This window comes from Bos mutus, chromosome 12 (assembly GCF_027580195.1).
Source record: "Bos mutus isolate GX-2022 chromosome 12, NWIPB_WYAK_1.1, whole genome shotgun sequence".
NCBI lineage: Eukaryota > Metazoa > Chordata > Mammalia > Artiodactyla > Bovidae > Bos > Bos mutus.
Genome location: NC_091628.1, coordinates 55,302,788 through 55,319,442, shown reverse-complemented (window position 1 = coordinate 55,319,442; position 16,655 = coordinate 55,302,788). Strand labels below are relative to the sequence as shown.

The window sequence follows — 16,655 nt, the reverse complement described above, 5'->3', positions numbered from 1 at the left end:
AAAAAGCATATTCCTTTATTAAAAAATCAGCCCCACCCATCATTCTTATTTTTCCTCCACCTTACTAGGGAATGAACTAAATTCTCTTTAGGCCCACAGTGCATGAAGGTATCTCTAGCTGGTGAAGGAGACTCTCCCCACCCTCCTCTCTCTCCTTTGGCCCCTGGCCAGGACTGCTGGCAGGATCTGCTCAGTTACATCACTTGAGAAGTCATAGGAGAGCTATGTGGTGACCAGTGCTAGAGGGCAGAGCAGCTACCCCTGACAGCAGCCCCCAGACCCCCACCAGCAGTCCCAGACATTCCATCTCTCTGGGAAGTGCAGCCAAGATGTTTTTGGTAAGGTGATACAAGAGAGCAAAGTTAGTCTTAAGTACATGGTTCTTCTTCAGGGAAGTCAGAAGAGGAATTGGAGGGAGAGAGAGAGAGAGAGAGAGCACCTCAGCGGATGTGTGTTGTGCTTAGTCAGTCAAGTCTGACTCTTCAAGATCCCATGGACTGAACCCACAAGGCTCCTCTGTCCATGTGGATTTTCCAGGCAAGAATACTGGAGTGGGTTGACATGCCCTCTCCAAGGGATCTTCCCAATCCAGGGATCAAATCCAGGTCTCCCACATTGCAGGTAAATACTTTACCATCTGGGCCACTAGGAAAGCCCAAGAATCCTGGAGTGGGTAGCCTATCCCTTCTCCAGGGAATCTTCCCCACCCAGGAATTGAACCAGGGTTTCCTGCATTGCAGGTGGATTCTTTACCAGCTGAGCTACCAGGAAAGCTCACCTCACTAGGTATTTATCCAATAATAGGAGAAAATATGCTCCTACTGCAATTCTAAAAAAAAAAAAAAAAAAGAGTTCTTTAGAAAAATCTCCTCAAATGTGTATGCTTATTTCCTTTCACACAACAGAAAACAGGAAAAAAAAAAAAAATGTGAACGGACAAAATGACATCTCCCAAATCATGGAACATCTGAAAGTAGGGATTAAAAGGGGTAGGGGATGGTCTTCTACTACAACTGAGCAGGACCCTGTGGGGCCTTCCCAGAACCAACTCCCCACTCCCCACCATGTACTCCACCTGCCTGTTGTCCGTAGAGAAACTGTAGCCTCCTAGGACTTCCCTGAGTCCCGTATATTAAATTTAATCAGAGAAGGGAGGAAAAACATGCAGAAAGAAAAGAAAACAAATAAGACAAAATAATAATACTTTAGCCATTAAACAAAGTCAAAGATCTTTAATTCCTCATCAAGGGCTGTGCAATGCAGGAGACTTGAGTTCAATCCCTAGGTCAGGAAGATCCCCTGGAGAAGGAAATGGCAACCCATTCCAGTATCTTCACCTGGAAAATTCCATTGACAGAGGATCCTGGCAGGCTATAACCTAAGTAAATAGTATTTAGTTAGGTTCAATAACCTAAGTAATAGCATTTCATTGCACAAATTTAAAGATATTTTGTGTCCATGGGGTCACAGAGTCAGACACAACTGAGCAACTAACACACAAATACACGTAAGGGTAAAGAATCTGCCTAGGAGACCTAGGCTTGATCCCTGGGTCGGGAAGATCGCCTGGAGAAGGGAATGGCAACCCTCTCCAGTATTCTTGCCTGGGGAAGTCCCATGGGCAGATGAGCCTGGTGGCACATGGGATGTGAGTTCCCTTGACCAGGGATCAAACCCATGTCCCTGCAGTCCAAGACCACTAAGGAAGTCCCTATTTTCCTTTCTAAAATGTGTCATTTCTAATCCACTAATAAGAACCAAGTATTTGAAAAGACAATAGAGAAAACAGATCGTATTCTCATCAAAAGCAGAGAGAATAAAATCTGGTGGTACCCATTGTTACTTACAGAAAAAAAAAAATTTCATTTAAAAATAGATTTAGCTTAAATACAAAATGCCTTACTATACCCTTCTTATAAATTAGAATCTAGAGCAAAAATAAGCAAATGGAAAATAATTTTAACAAATGTGCAGCTTAGGCTTTTACAATAATGTGTTGCTTTCTGTATAGCATGCTATCCCTGCATCATCACACAAGAAAATTTAACTGAACCTGCGAAAAATGATTAATTCTACCTATTTCTGAAAAATAATGAATGACATTTGTTAACATTTAAAGCTGAATGTTAAATATGCCTTGGATAAAACTGAACAGCAATTTAAAATTGATTATATCACCCATCATTACTATGATTTACAGTTGGCAATCCTATATACATCCAGTAGCAATGGAAACTCCCCAAGGAGCCTATACATGGAAGGAAAACCCCCTGCACATGTGTATCAAGTAACATTTTCAAATCATGCTACCCAAATATATGTATTATAGTATGTTGGATGTGAATTTTAAACTTGATTTCAGTTTTTAAAATTGTTTTTATTTCTTTTTTCTATGCTTCCTTTTTTAAACCCATATATGTGTATTTTCCTTCCATTTTAAAAATAATCTAAGTAATAGCATTTCATTACACAAATTTAAACAGTACCAGAGTCCCTCAGACAGTAAGGAGATCAAACCAGACAATCCTAAAGGAAATCAACCCCAAACATCGTTGGAAGAATTGATGCTTAAGTTGAGCTCCCATACTTTGACCACCTGATGCAAAGAGCTGACTCTTTGGAAAAGACCCTGATGCTGGGAAAGATTGAGGGCAAGAGGAGAAGGGGGCAACAGAGAATGAACTGGTTGGATGGCATCACTGACTGAATGAACATGAGTTTGAGCAAACTATGGAGATAGTGAAGGAGGAGGAGACCTGGTATACCACAGTTCGTGGGGTCCCAGAGTCAGACACGACTTAGCAACTGAATAACAAGAATATACAACAGTAGAAAAGGAAAGTCCCCAGCAAGATCACTAATAAGACCAGAGTCTTCCATGCAAACACTGGGTTTAGACTGCCTGCCTTCAAGCTCCTCCAACTCAGCTACTTGGTACCAGTGTGATGTTGGCATAGTTACTTCTATCTGTAAAAAGAGATAGATAAGAAAGGTAAAAATCCTCTCTCAAAATGTTATGAGTAATTCATCAATTCATTGATATTTGGCAGAAACAAACAAAATTCTGTAACGCAATTATACTTCAATTAAAAAATAAATTTTTAAAAAAGATTTTTTTAATAAGAGCAGTAAATAAAATCATCCACATGAAACATATTGTAGTCCCCAGCTACACTTAAAGCCCAATGAATACTAGCTTATTGTCATCATCATCACCATCATTAGTATTATCATGTTTAATGGGCAGCTACTTCAATGGTTTGATTTAATTTTCAAAGTTACTTCACTACTCCTAGTGACTTGAAGATCTCAGTTCACTTTCCCTTGACAGATTCTTAGACCTATTTCTGTAAAGTCACAGGAACCAAGTTCTGTGGATTGTAACTAAAGCCCAGGATAAATAGAAGCAGATTATTAAGACAATATCTGCTCTCTTTTCCTACTAACTCTTAGAATTTTCCTCTCACGAAGCATTCATTTCCTGTCCCTGAGAGTTCTATTTGCAAATAGATTTTCCTGGACAATTCTGTCATAGATTAGAAAGGCTGTGTAAATACATCATTCTCAGTTGGTATCCAATGGGAATCTACCTTCTCTGCTCCTCAAATTCAATGTCTTCTACCCTCAGGAATCCAACCCCATAAATGCATTCACTTTCTACATTCCACTGGGGTCTCCACAAATCGCTCAATACGCCCCCCTTCTTATAATCCCTTATAACTATGTAAGGTACTATAACACCTTGAAAAAACCTGCTGCTGGCATTTCACCTTTGCTTCCTCATGCCTGACATGCCCTGACACTCCTCCAGTCTGCAGGTTGCAAACATGAGCTGTGTGTCACAATCTATCCTGGTGTATGTTTCTACAATCAGTTCTGCTAGAACGCTTATTTTGAAAACATGAATTTGTTCCGACGTGACTGACAAATTAGGGAAGGCTGTAGCACAACGCTAATTTTGTATTTGTGCCAATTTCATCTCCAGGCCAACACAGAAAACTCCACCTAGCTGAACTGAGCTTTGCACAAGTCAACAAAATGCACGCATGGCACACCTCTTAAGAACAATGAACTCTACCTTTGCTGTTTAATTTACTGTTTCAACTTTCTCCCGGCTTCCCTGATATCTCAGATGGTAAAGAATTCGCCTGCAATGCGGGACACCTGGGTTCCACCCCTGGATTGAGAAGATCCCCTGGAGAAGGGAACGGCTACCCACTCCAATATTCTGGCCTGGAGAATTCCATGGACTGTATGGGGTCGTAAAGAGTCCGACACGGCTGAGCGACTTTCACTTTCACTTCCCAACTTTCTCCTTGTGCTCTTCCAACATTCCATCCGAGTTCAGGTAACCTCCCAATCACAAGCCGCAATCCCGCTGACTGGCAATCAGCCTCATGCCCTCCCTTCTCTTTCATTTTTTCCCCTTCTTTCCTCTCAGCCTATTTTATGTTTTTCCTGTCTGTCCTCTGTTATTTTTCTCTTTCTCTCGGTATTTTCCTACTTTCCTAACAAGTTCTCTTCCTCTGACACACAGAGTGGCGGCCAGGGGAACAAGGCAGGCACTGGAATCGGGCAGTTGTAGAGCTCCACCCCCACAGACAACTGAGACATTTTCAGGGTCAAGCACCATATTTATTGTAATACTGGCATATCTCTTAACCATTCGCCATGGACAGAACCAGGCTACCATGTTTATTATGTTTCTTCACATGTCACTCACGAAATTGTTGAAAGTCTACTCCAGTGCCAGCCCTGTAGCTTCTTTTGCATGATCTTGCACAGTAAGGCGGGTCTTAGGAACACATCTGTTGGCTGTAACAGAATTGACAGTATCTATCTCTCTATGATCTATTGAGCTTTTATCAGAGTGTCAAAGAAATGCATCATTATTCAAAAAAGTTTAAGAACTATTGGTCTACAGGAGTTTTCTTCAACAGAGTGTGAGCCATATATGTAAATTAACATTTTTCAGTGGTTAAAAAGAAACAGAAATTAATGAAAAGAAATTAATTTCAATAATGTTTATTTAACCACTGTTGTCATTTCAATGCATAATACAAAAATATGCAAATGAGCTAGTTCACCATCATTTTTTTTTTTTTTTCCATACTAAGTCATTGAAATCTAGCATGTATTCAGGACATTTCAGCCACATTTGACTAATGGCTACTGTTAACAGAGAAGGTAGGTCTAAAGAAGTCTACCTCTCTGATCAGAAGAGAATGAAAGGCAAAGAAGATTCTGGTAAGATAAATAAAGCAACAAAGTAGCTTTGGCTAAAAAGGACCTGAAATAAATCTACCAGCTCTTATATGCATCCTAGCTTCGTTTAGATCAATGCCTTGGCTGTGTCAAATTTTATGTGGTCGGTCCAAGGGTGGAAAAAATGCACTTCCATTTAAGTACATATCTATTTGCTGGGGAACTCCTGGGGTATAAAGAGAGTTTTCTCTTTCCAGACTGTTTTCCTGGACTATAAGGTTTATGAACACATGAGTACTCTTGGACTAAAAGTTCTTCTAACAGTAAAAACCATGACTTTTAAAACCACTATCATGAACAAAACAAAAAGAAACATATAATTTTAAGTTGATTCATATAGGAATTCATATAGGACTAGTAATACATAAAGTATATATTCATAAAGAAGTCAATTCATAAATAATCTAATTTAGACTTTCAATGTGGAGAAGGAAATGGCAACCCACTCCAGTGTTCTTGCCTGGAGAATCCCATGGACGGAGGAGCCTGGCGGGCTGCCGTCTATGGGGTCACACAGAGTCGGACATGACTGAAGCGACTTAGCAGCAGCAGCAGCAGACTTTCAATGAAAAGTTTTCTACATTCAGTTGCTTCTAAATATTGAGTTTATTATCATCAGCAAAACACACTCATAGTTTTTGAAATTTTTCAGGGCAATTCATTCTTCAAGGGAAATACCATACAAAACCCAATATGTAAAATCAAAGCACCTTTCCCTCCCACACTCTCATGTAGAAACTCAGAGGATTTGCTCTATAGAGCATATTGGAAAAAAACAAACAAACAAACAAAGCCCTAACATCTCTGTCATTTAGAATAATCTGGGTAAAATCAAGTTAAAGTTCTTAGGATAATGCAAAAGATCTGAAAAAACAGTCCTGCATATAAGAAATTTAAAATATATCACCTGAAGAGACAGAACTAAAAATAAATACATAAAAAATTAGAGAACAATTATGTGGGACTAATGGTAAATATAAATGTTCATTCAAATTTGATGGAGAAATCAAAAGCTTTTCAGACAAGCAAAAGTAAAAAGAATTCAAAACCACCAAAACAGCTTTACAACAAATGCTAAAGGAACTTCTCTAGACAGGAAACACAAGAGAAGGAAAAGACCTACACAAAATAAAGCCAAAATAATTAGAAACTGGCAATAGGATCATGCGTGCATACATGCTAAGTCACTTCAGTCATGTCCAACCCTGTGCGATCTTATAGACTGTAGTCCACCAAACTCCTCTGTCCATTGGATTCTCCTGACAAGAATACTGGAATGGGTTGCCATGCCCTCCTCCAGGCGATCTGCCCTACCCAGAGATCAAACCTGCATCTCTTAAGTCTCCTGCATTGGCAGCCAGGCTCTTTACCACTAGTGCCTCCTAGGAAGTCCCAATGGGGGTGGCAGGGGGAGAGAGAGAGACAGAGAGAGAGAGAGTGTTAGTTGTTTAGTGGTGTTTGACTCTTCGTGACCCCATGCACTGTAGCCAGCCAGGATCCTTTGTCCATGGAATTCTCTAGGCAAGAATACTGGAATGTGTTGACATTCCCTTCTCCACAGCAGGATCATACATATGGATAATTATCTTAAATGTAAATAGATTAAATGCATCAACCATAAGACATAGACTGGCCGAGTGGATGAAAACATATGCATGTATGCACTTCCACTTACCACATCACTCTACTTAATCCCCCAAATTGTGTGTAATTATTTTATATTGTTAGGTTAATCATGTTTCCATTATAGCTTGCAACTGTAATTATCTTTTATTTTTTGTCTGGCTATTTATCATGAAAACTGATAAACATCTTTTACTATTGTGATAAAAAAGAAATGGTGAAAATCACAAATTTTATATTGTATGTATTATTCCACAATTCAAAGAAGTTATGTAATATTCTCAAACTCATTTAACTGTACACTTTAAAAGGGTGGATTGTATAGTATCTGAATTTATACCTCAATACATAAATGCATGTTAAGTCGCTTCAGTTGTGTCCGACTCTTTGTGACCCCATGGACTATAGCCCGCCAAGCTTCTCTGTCCATGGAATTCTCCAGGCTAGAACACTGCAGTGGATTGCCATGCTCTCTTCCAGGGGATCTTCCCTACCCAGGGATTAAACCCAGGTCTGGATCAAACCTGAGTCTCCTATGTTTCCTGCATTGCAGGTGGATTCTTTCCCACGGAGCCACCAGGGAAGCCCCTTATACCTCAATAAAGCTGTTTTAAAAATTTGAAGCAGGGGTATTCTTTCTTTAATCTCTAACCTCTAATGCACAGTGACTTTTTAAGTTGGCTAAGTGTGCATTAGCCCACATATCATGGTTTGAGATGCAAGGGACATAACCTCCCATCCAATAACATCTCCTAAAATTCCAGATTTGGGCCATCATCTGTGTGGCTTGTAGGTCTTAACTGAACATGCACTCATGTACAAACCCTCTCCAGACTCAGGATGAAGGAAGTTGCTAGTACACTAGGGTCAGTATCAAATCAGCCTTGATCCTAACTGCTCATAGCCCATGATCCAGAACAGGGATCCTGCCAAGAATCCTCCTGAACTCAGAGTCCAGCAGCAGGAACTGAGTCTCGTCTTTGTGATGATGCACTGCCCGGTACTCCAGGGTCTCCAGCACTGGGGTCCTGCAGTATTTATGCGGAGGCCCTCAGTATGACCAGACCCCCAACACTCATCACCCTCCCCACTCTTTCCAGAGCCCAGAATTCCCAGGCCTAAATCTAGTAGCTGTGGCTGATCTCAGCTACATGAAACTTCCTGTTGCCAACATTGTCACTTGCCTAAATCTCTACCTTGTGTTCTCCATGCTGTTGGAATGACTGTGGTATATGGCTCATCCAGTGATGGGTAAAGTTGATTTATGAGACCTGGTTTTCTACCCTATTATTTCCTTTCTCCTTCACCATTCCCTGAGCACCCTTCACAAAGGGAATGACTTTTTTAAAAGGAGAGCAATACACACTGCTATATTTAAAATGGATAACCAACAAAGTCCTACTGTATAGCACAGGGAACTCTTTTCAAAGCTATGTGGCAGCACGGATGGGAGGGGAGTTTGGGGGAGAATGGGTACATATATATGTACGGCTGGGTTCCTTTGCTGTCCACCTGAAACTATCACAGCATTGTTAAATGGTTACACTCCAATATAATATAAAAAGTTTTTTTAAAAAAAAGGAAAATGGTTCTCTTATAAGGAAATGCAACTCCTGTTCTTCCCCGATAAATAGCACCTCCCACATTCTTTATTGCCTATTGCTTGAAAAAGTGAAAGTCACTCAGTACTGTCCGAATCTTTGGGACTCCATGAACTACAGACTGCCAGGCTCTTCTGTCTATTGCTTGGAGTTCTGTAAATTCTCCATTTCTTTGGCCTGTCCAGAGGTGACCCTTCTCCAGTCTACTTTATCCTCCTACAAAAGCCCTCTCCCTGAAACCTTCCATTAAAAATGTTTCCTTTGAAAGTTCATAGATTCACCAGAGCTCCCTATTAAATGCCTATGTCCCTAAGGGAAATGGTTTCATATATTCTCAGTTAATACTATGCCGACATCTACCTAAAGGGAAAAGCTAGTAAAAAGAGTTGAATATGTACAGACAGAATCTTCACATTAAACCCCTTTAAGACACAGAATACCATATTATATATATAATACAGAATACAATAAAAGATTTAGGAATGATTTAATACTGCTGCTGCTGCTGCTAAGTTGCTTCAGTCGTGTCCGGCTCTGTGCGACCCCATAGACAACAGCCCACCAGGCTCTGCCGTCCCTGGGATTCTCCAGGCAAGAACACTGGAGTGGGTTGCCATTTCCTTCTCCAATGCATGAAAGTGAAAAGTGAAAGTGAAGTCGCTCAGTCGTGTCTGACTCTTAGCGACTTCATGGACTGCAGCCTACCAGGCTCCTCCATCCATGGGATTTTCCAGGCAAGAGTACTGGCATGGGTTGCCATTGCCTTATATTTGATAAATGAATAGTATATATAATTCAACATATTCTGATTCATGAAAGTCAGGATTCCCCCCCCTCAAAAAAAAACTGATGAATTCAATGAATTCTAAGAATCTTATAGTTTAGATATCGATATTAACTAAACCAAGAAAATTTCAAATATCTTTTATATAAGAATTTATAATTACAGTAATGATGTAACAAGGTATTTAATTTTTAAAATGGCTTGTGGACTTCCCTGGTGGTACAGCGGATAAGAATCTACCTGCTAATGCAGGAGAGTCGGGTTCGATCCCTGGTCCAGGAAGATCTCACATGCCACGGGTAAGCTGGTGTGCCACAGCTACTGAGCCCACTCTCTAGAGCCAGTGAGCCGCAACCACTGAAGCCCATGCATCTAGGTAGAGCCTGTGCTCCGAAACAAGAGAAACCGCCACAGTGAAAGGCCTACACACCCCAGCTAGAGAGGAAACCCCGCTTGCCGCAAATAGAGTAAGCCTGCACACAGCAAAGGAGAAGGCAATGGCACCCCGCTCCAGTACTCTTGCCTGGAAAATCCCATGGATGGAGGAGCCTGGAAGGCTGCCGTCCATGGGGTCACTGAGGGACTGAGCGACTTCACTTTCACTTTTCACTTTCATGCATTGGAGAAGGAAATGGCAACCCACTCCAGTGTTCTTGCCTGGAGAATCCCAGGGACGGCGATTTTCCCATCACTTTTGCTTACTAATGTAAAGATGTTCCATCAAGTGACTACTAGAGTTAGTTGTATAAAATTAATCCCCACTCAAAAAGTCCCAATAAATTAGGAATAATTGTGTTTTATGTCTTACTATATGATATGAAAAAGGAGAAATTGAATTATCTAGCCCAACTTCAGTATCACTGTTAAATATCAGGAAAGAACCCATTTTCACAAACTGCTTTAACACTTGCTGCCAATCTAGGATAAAGCTCATATGTGGAAAGGGTGCTTAAAGATCAAAGAATCAACATAGTTTTCATTGTTATCTTTTTACTCTCCCAAGTTGGCTCGCTAATTCTTACAGGGAAACCAGCAGAGGGAGCACCAACCATTGCCTTGTGTATGTGTGTGCTCTAAAAACAAAAGAGACTCTTGCAGATTTTTAGACATTTTAACAAGATTGGCAAAAACCTTGTAAAACATAAATATTATCAGTGACTACTAAATTTTGTCTTTAAGTGTTTATATTAAATCAGTAGTGAAACTTTTTTCATTAATGTTTTAAGAAAGTAATACAATAATTTTTTAAAAGCAACACATATTTGTTGTACAAAGTGAAATAGCAGAAAAAAAAGTTTAGCAAGTTAATAAGTTCCTTACTGAAACATAATCATTACCCTGTGTGAAAGAGATAACCAGTGGGGTTTTGCTATATGATGCAGGGAGCTCAAATCTGGTGCTGTGTGACAAAGTAGAGAGCTGAGATGGGGTGGGAGGTGAGAGGGAAGTTCAAGAGGGAGGGGACATATGTATACCTATGGCTGATTTGTGTTGATGAATGGCAGAAACCAACACAATATTGTAAAGCAATTATCCTCCAATTAAAAATAAATAAATTATTTTTTTAAAGTTAATAAGATCCTGCATCCCCTTCAGATCCTATGTATTATAGACAGACTGATATATATCTTTTCATATCCTTCTTATTAAAATAAGTAAAATATATATTTTTATATTTTAAATATATATTTATGTACATATACTACATTATGTGTGTATATATATATATATATATATTTATGTCCCCATGTAGTAGTCTTCGTTTTTTTTTTTTTAATGAGGAGTCACCCTAAAAAAGCCTAGCTATAGGTAGCAAAATAGAATAATACATTTTAGAATATACAATAGATGCAATAAGAAGTAACAAACACAATGTCAGGCCATATAAAAACCATGTATGTACATAGATCAAAAACATACACCACCAAAATGATATTGCTGCCCTTTGAGTGAAAAAAAATCAAAATACATATGAATCGATGTGTAGATGAGGAAAATCCAATAAGCAAGCCAGAATATACAGCACCCTTCTTAAAAGGCCATGAGGAATGCTAAGTGAATTAACGTCTGGCTTGTAATTTATATTACCAAGCTCTTCGCAGAACAAAATGAAAACAACAGCAATAAAACTCAACCACTAAAGGTTTTTAAAAAGTGCATGCTTAGTCACACTGTCATGTCTGACCTTTTGCAACCTAATTGACTGGACCCATTGGACTGGACCCATAGCCCTCTAGACATCTCTGTCCATGGAATTTCCCAGGCAAGAAACCTGAAGTGAGCTGCCATTTCCTTCTCCAGGAGATCTTCCTGGCCCAGGAATCAAACCCGTGTCTCCTGTGTCTCTTACACTGCAGGCGAATTCTTTACCCACTGAACCAAGTAAAATGTATTAAAATGCATGCTTTAAAATTCATAATACTTCACACACTCTAATTTGAAATAGGAGATGAAATCACTTTTGACTTAAAGCTACACTCTATGCAGTTGTACAAGTTACTGAAAAGGGAAAAGGATGAAGTCATGGCTGTGGTCAGAACAGGCACTTCATCCTATCCCATTGAGAGAATCCTTGAATTTCACTATAGGTTCCAACCCTTTCCAATCCCATCTCTTTGAGACAACCTCTAAATAAGTGGTCCCAGGCCCCCAGAGACCCATTTTGCCAGCTGCCGCTGCTGCTGCTAAGTCGCTTCAGTCGTGTCTGACTCTGTGTGACCTCATAGACAGCAGCCCACCAGGCTTCCCGTCCCTGGGATTCTCCAGGCAAGAACACTGGAGTGGGTTGCCATTTCCTTCTCCAATGCATGAAAGTGAAAAGTGAAAGTGAAGTCGCTCAGTTGTGTCCAACTCTTAGTGACCCCATGGACTGCAGCCCACCAGGCTCCTCCATCCATGGAATTTTCCAGGCAAGACTACTGGAGTGGGGTGCCACTGCCATCTGGTAACTGTCTCTAAAGGCTTACCTTTCTAAGTCCAATATATTTGCAAAAGCATCCCCTTACTGTCCCTCCCCATCCAGTCAGCTCAGGATGCCCTTCTATTTTCTCAGTGTCTCTGCTCACCCACATTGAACAGAGCCTTTTAGAGATGCTTTTCACCTTTGCTGATTTCTACACACCTTGATCTCACAGCACATTGCTATGAAAGAAACATTGCAGGGGTAGAGGAAAAGGGAGAAACAGAAAGGAAGAGAGAGAGAGAAAAACGCAAAGAGCAAAAGATAAGGACGAGGTAAAAATTGACAAGGGTAGGAGGAAAATCCCCTATCTACAAGATTATAGAATGAATTACTTCTAGGAGTAGGGAGTAATTAACCAGCCTCAGCTTCCTATCCATTCCCCCCACCCCCCCCAAAAAAAGCAGAAGAAAAGGTCATTTTATCTGATTTCGTTTTCCTTTTGCTAGGGGCTTCAAGCATTTAGAAATTCCTTCAACAACCACACCTTGCTGATAAATAAGAGAACATCCCACCCTGATTCTCATTGGATAGAAGAGGAATAGTGAGGAATGGGGAGGTCCAAAGCCTGGCTCAATGTCACAAGGCAAGGCAGTTGCAAAGTGAGGAGGATAAGACCCTGGGTTCTTGACTCCAGCCCTTGACTTTATCTACAAAGTCAACAGGAGCGGTCTAGATGCGTTATCTCGCCCCCTTCTGTCTCAAAGGCTGAGTGACAAAGAGCGCTTAGTGTGATAGTGAGTGTAAATGACAGCACAGGAAGTCCATTCTCAGGGCAAGCTGTGAGACTGGCAGCTGAACAGGAGGCCAGAAAGCAAGTCTGCACAGAGCACTTTCAGTCTACACTCGCTATCTCGCCCGCCCCTACTGTGACCAGAGTCCACAGGGCCAAGGGGAGGAGCTGTGAGGCTGAAGGAGGACACCAGAAGGTTCAAAGGCCACTTAACTCAGCAATTCCTGAGCATCTCTGAGCGAATCTAAAGGCTGTGACTTAAAAAGAAATGATTCATCTACAGAACTGAGTGTTTTATATTATTTTAAATATCATATCTATAATGTAATTCACTTGCAAATTATAAGACCATTTATGAACCATACTATAATTACTGTGCAAATTCTCAAATTTTCTGACGTGGTACTAACCTCAGGATTCAGCTCTTTGGAACATGTTAATACAGTTCTCCAGGAATTCCATCCAGTCACGTATCACATGCTCGAAGCTAAATGCTGAAAGTAAAGAAATATTACATCAAAACATGTTCAGTATGACTATCAGCCGTATATGGAAGAATCATTTAGATGGAAACCACACCCACTGCTAAACTCACACTTGTATCAGCCAAGATATCTGTATATTTACAAAGTGTACAAGTTTACTTATACAGCACAAAGATGGGTTTATTTGTGCTATTACAGCATTGTCATTAATAAAGGAAATACAAAGGAAAAGAAATTTAAAAAGAAATGAATAGAAATACAAAAGAAGCCTACCATGACCTAATTCTACTGCAAATTGAATTTCATTATTATCTTCCTGTAAACATGACTTTCATTACAAGTGTTTTATTACAAATAAATAATCTCTTCAACAAAATTAAGAAATATAAATTTATTATACATAAAGGTCAAAATCCCTAAGTATAATTTATAATTTCTCACTTAATGCTATATTATAATGTTTTTTCATTTATTGTAGAGTGGTCAAAATATCCTATAAAAGAGATGTTTTACATAATCTTAGTATCTAATCCTGACTATTTAGTTAAATAAATAGACCTAGTGCACTAAAATCTGACAGTTTCTCAAATACACTTCTTTTTTAATTCTCAAAGTCCACAAGTCGTGAAAAGCTGACCTCTAAGGTACACACTCATAAGATCATTAAAATATTTTCACTTAAAATGGATTTCTATTGGAAATACCAAGGATCTGTAAAAGAAAGGTACACAGGAATCATCACAGAAGGCCATTGCTTCATGTTACTTATATTTTTAATTACTTATAAGGCCAATCAGAGATTAGCCAATTTTTCTAGAATCTGAAGGGCAAACAAACATAGTCAAGGAGAAAAAGACACACACAGAGGAAACACAAAAATAGGCACAAAGAGAGACGCAAAAAGACCAAAGAGCTCAAAATGGTACTTTCTTAAAACACCAGACTACTTCAGTTGTGACATAGGCACTAGCTCAGGGTTCCTAAATCAGCAGACTGGAGAAAAACTGCCTTGTCATCAGAACTCCAAAATAAATGGATCTCTGGAGAAAAAGAGACGTGGAACCATAGGTCTAAAGCCAAACTTTTCCTGCAGAACAAAACAAATTTTAGCTGTGTAAGAAGTAGAGCATCTTGACCACTACGTTAGAAATTACACCAAAGATCTTCTAAGGACAAAACACTAAACTCGTTTTCCTTTCACAAAGGAGGAAAGCAGAGATAAGGGACCCACGACAGCACACAGAATGCAAAAAGGAAAAGCCGAAATAAAAAAAAGGCCGATGAAAGCATAACATTAAAAAGAGAAGTGTTTAGCTGTTAAATCATCCAAATTGCTTTGCCAAATTTTGACATGCTTGATTTCCTGTAGTAAAAAATCTCTTTTTTTTTTTTGGTCTTTAAAAAAAAAAAAAGTGAGGAAAAATAACCAGCTGTTCCTTGTATAGTTCAGGAAACAAGTTTGATTTATTACTTGAAGGTTATTTTTGAATGAGTCGCTTGTGGCAGCCAGAGTGCAAGAAAAGTCACTGAGGCCTGTCCACTTGAAGGGCTCAAACTGCTTCCTGAACAGTCCTTCACTCCGCACCTCCGACGGCTGTTATTGACAACATGTGACTGGGGCCTTCCAGGATTTTAAAACAGCAGGGGGCCCGGCCAAACAATCAGGCTGTCAATTACCTTTTCCCCTGTTGTGAAAAAGGGGGCCCCTGGACAATGCAACTTCTCAGCAGGGAGTCATGCAGCTCCCAGTCTGTAACCCACTACTGCCCCGTTTGGCATTCAAAACCCAGTTAATGGTCAGGGCCTTCAGTTTTGTCTGTTTCAACCAGCATTACTGCAAGGTAGAGATGGCTCCAGGGAAGGAGCCATTTTCAGTTCTTGCTAGGACAAAATTGACTGTCTACATTGCTTTCTCTGGTCTTCCTGGACTTTCTTTTTTTTCCTTTAAGATCCAAAAGGATTCAAAGAGCACCCCTCCCCTCCCAGCTCCCCCCCACCACCCTTGTCCTCTGGGAACACCCAATCCTCTCCACCTAGATTGTGCCTTTGCAAACTTCCTGTGGGCATTGATGACTCGCTGTGAGGACTGTCCATCATCCCGCCCCTTTGTCCGGCAGTCACTTCCATTTGAATTTGACTGACTGAGGAAGCCTGAGTTATTTGTAAAGAACAACAAGGCTTTTCATTCATAATTTTAGTAGGGGGACAGGGGGCTAATGACTGAGCTTGAATAACTCAGGAATGTGGTATTCAAGGCAGGAAGAAGCCCAACTGACTGCCAAATGAGGGAAAAAGAGGATGTAAGTGAAAAGTGCCTGGGTAAAAAACCAGACAATGGGAGGAGGGATCACACATGTATACAAATACAAATCTAGGTTTTCAAAGGTGAGACAGCCAGAAAGATGGAAGCAGGAAGGAGGGCGGGGAAAGTCTAACAGGATTTCACTAACTTTGGGGTCAAGTTACATGGCAGAGTTTACGGAATCCGAAACCCATAAAGTGTCTACAGAGGAAGTGATCTTTTCTTCCACTGGTGGTTCTCCCACAAAAACAAACAAAAAAAATAAAAAATAAAAAAACTGGTTTTCACTCTCTTTTGGTATGTTTCATATGTTCAAACAAAGAGAATTTGTTTTGCAGGGGTACTCGGCTTGGCAATCCAGTCTGGGTTCCAAAGAGCTTGCTTATTGCCAGGGTTTCTCATCAATTTAATGTACGTGCAGCATACATACAATATATATAATAATTTTGTCTACCTGCAGCTTCCAAGGAGGAGAGATTGTACAAATATCAAATTCCGATTTAGTTGAATTGTATACCTGAGTATTATAAGTCTTCTTTTTCTTGCTAAAATAATAAAATTATAGTTGGGCTTTTTTAAGTTAAGAAATTTAAAGTCTCATATTGGCTTTTTAATACATTATTATATACTTGGGATTATAGAAAATAATCCAAAATAACAATGTTGCACATTTTAATGCAGAATGATACAAGCTGCTTTTTTCCAAAACAATATAATTCTCTAAGTGAAGAATGTTTCAATCATTATGAGAAAAGATTTACTGTGTCTCTTTTGTTAAAGCAAGTCAAATAAAGGTTAAAATGAACAATAACAAATGCTGATTTACTTAGAGATCAACAAAAACAAACTGTCAGGCAGTAGGACTCCAGCTCTACCTCCACTGAGTCTATTAGGACTAGTGGT

At 39.8% G+C, this 16,655-nt stretch overlaps 1 protein-coding gene across 5 annotated transcripts in view; it reads right to left on the bottom strand.

Moving 5' to 3' along the window:
* The window catches only part of LOC138990213 (uncharacterized), a 181,726-nt gene that overhangs the window by 149,739 nt on the left and 15,332 nt on the right, over positions 1 to 16,655 (bottom strand). For all 5 annotated transcript variants that reach the window (XM_070380648.1, XM_070380649.1, XM_070380652.1 and 2 more), the window contains exon 2: positions 13,376 to 13,459. The gene's annotated coding sequence lies outside the window, so the exon portion shown is untranslated. The remainder of the gene's footprint in view (positions 1 to 13,375; positions 13,460 to 16,655) is intronic.